The sequence below is a fragment of the Balaenoptera ricei genome, chromosome 14 (assembly GCF_028023285.1).
Source record: "Balaenoptera ricei isolate mBalRic1 chromosome 14, mBalRic1.hap2, whole genome shotgun sequence".
Classification (NCBI taxonomy): domain Eukaryota; kingdom Metazoa; phylum Chordata; class Mammalia; order Artiodactyla; family Balaenopteridae; genus Balaenoptera; species Balaenoptera ricei.
Genome location: NC_082652.1, coordinates 90,019,267 through 90,021,564, shown reverse-complemented (window position 1 = coordinate 90,021,564; position 2,298 = coordinate 90,019,267).

Sequence of the window (2,298 nt, the reverse complement as noted above, 5' to 3'; positions counted from 1 at the left end):
AAACAGCAATCTGTGAAAGCAAAAGGGTAAGTGCACTTGGCAGAAGGAGCAAGTGGGTAAGGGAAAAAATTACATGATAGAATGAGAAGACCTTGGCAATGAGACTGGAAAGGGGGCCGGGACACTGGCGGAAGCTGCTAGTGAGGGAATTAGGTGAGGTAATTGGTCTGCACGACGAAAAGGCAACTTTTCCCCCCCTTTGGCTAGAGTTACTTGATTATTTGCATTGACTGGCATTTGTTGTACAAGAGATTTTCTTCCTGAGTAATCCTGTATCTTGGCAAGCACATAAAATATAGTTTTCGTAACTTAAAAAAAAAAACCATTGCTGGTATATGTTAGTTGCAATCAGAACAGCCATAATCTGTGCTTTATAGATAATCCGTTTTCTGATTTCACAGAAGCAACCGTGCTTTATCAGAAGGCTCACTTTCGTTATCGCTTGATATTTTCCTTTATTAACAATCATGCATTCTGGCAGGGACTCATGCCGATGTATGAACGCCCATGTTCATGGCAGCATTATTCGCAACAGCCAAAAGGTGGAATCAATCCAGGTGTCTATGGATAGATGAATAGATAAGCAAAATGTGGTCTATCCGTACAACAGAGTATGATTCAGCCATGAAAAGGTAGGAAATTCTGACACAGGCTACAACATGGATGAACCTTGAGGACATTATGCTCAGTGAAATAAGCCAGACACAAAAGGACAAATGCTGTAGGATTCCATTTATGGGGTACCTGGAGTAGTCAAACTCATAGACAGAAGGTAGAATAGTGGTTGCCAGGGGCTGGGGAGAGGGAGGAATGGGAGCTATTGTTTAATGGGACAGAGTTTCAGTTTAGGGAGATAAAAAGTTCTGGAGATGGTGGTATTCTTTGCACAACAAAATGAATGTACTTAACGCCACTGAACTATACACTTAAAAATGGCTAAAATGGTAAATTTTATGTTATATATATTTTACCACAATAAAAAAATATTTCCCAATGGGGAATTGTATACCTTTCAGTTTATTTATCCATTCACATACTGAAGGACATCTTAGTTGCTTCTAAGTGTCGGCAATCATGAATAAAGCTGCTATAAACATCTAGGTGCAGATTTTTGTGTGGACACAAACCCTTTGGGTAAATACCAAGGAGTGTAATTGCTGGATCATATGGTCAGAATATGTTTACTTTTGTAAGAAACTGCCAAGCTGTCTTGCCGAGTGGATGGGACCATTTTGCATCCCCACTAGCAAAAAACAAAGAGTTCCTATTACTCCACATCCTCACCAGCAGGATGGTTTTGTCGGTGCTTTGGATTTTGGCCATTCTAATAGATGTGTAGTGATAGCTGATAGCTTACTGTTGTTTTAATTTGCAATCCCCTGAGCACATACGATGTTGACTGCATTTTTCAGTGGGGATTGTGAGCACAGGCTTAGGACATATGGATGGCGCGAAAACTCAAAATATGTGTTGAAAGTATTTAATTTTATTTTGGATATTTCATGAGAAGCAATGGAATAATCATCACGGGGAAAGCTAAATTTGTTAGACTTCCATGCAGCTAATTTATGGCTGAGGGTTATTTTCATGCTGACTTAGTTGGGGCGCGGGGTGCCACCACCCTTTCAGCGCTTTGGGGGCCACTAAAGGTCTCAGCTGGTCCTCTGAGGCCTCACATCCAGGTTTCCGTCCAGGATGAAGGCCCCTCCTCTCCCCAGAGGCGGCCTCCAGTCCCGCCTCAATAGGGCTATGAGTTCTCTTCTCGGACAAGGAAGCCGACTGCCACGCCCCAGACCAAGGGTCCCGATAGCTCTGCGATGCGCTGCCTGCTGGGCCGCTCTGTCCCCCGCTGCACGGGCCCCGCCCCAGGCCCTCCGTCTGCACCTCCGTGTCTTCACTGTGGAGGCCCGGGTCCTCCTTCATTACTGGTGGCCCCCGCTCCACCCTCAAGAGTCCCCTCCAGGACCACCTCCTCAGGGTCTCACCTGACTCCCTTCCCCTTGCTCCACCCGCCACTGTCTGAACACCTTGGGTGTGAGTGTTTGTGTTTTACAAACCTGGTTCTCCCACCAACTGGGAAAAGCAGCGTCTCTTCATCTTGAGTTCCTCGGCGTCCAGCCCGCTACCCTGAGGAGGTGAAAGCCGGGAGATGCTTTCTGGGGAGTGGGGCTCAGGCGGCACAACCTCTTGGACGTAATAATGCGATCTTTTTCACTCACGAGGCCACTGCTGTCTCTCAACAGCACTTGGAGAGCCAAGGTTAATGGGGGGGAGGGGAAATGGGGGTGACTTGACACT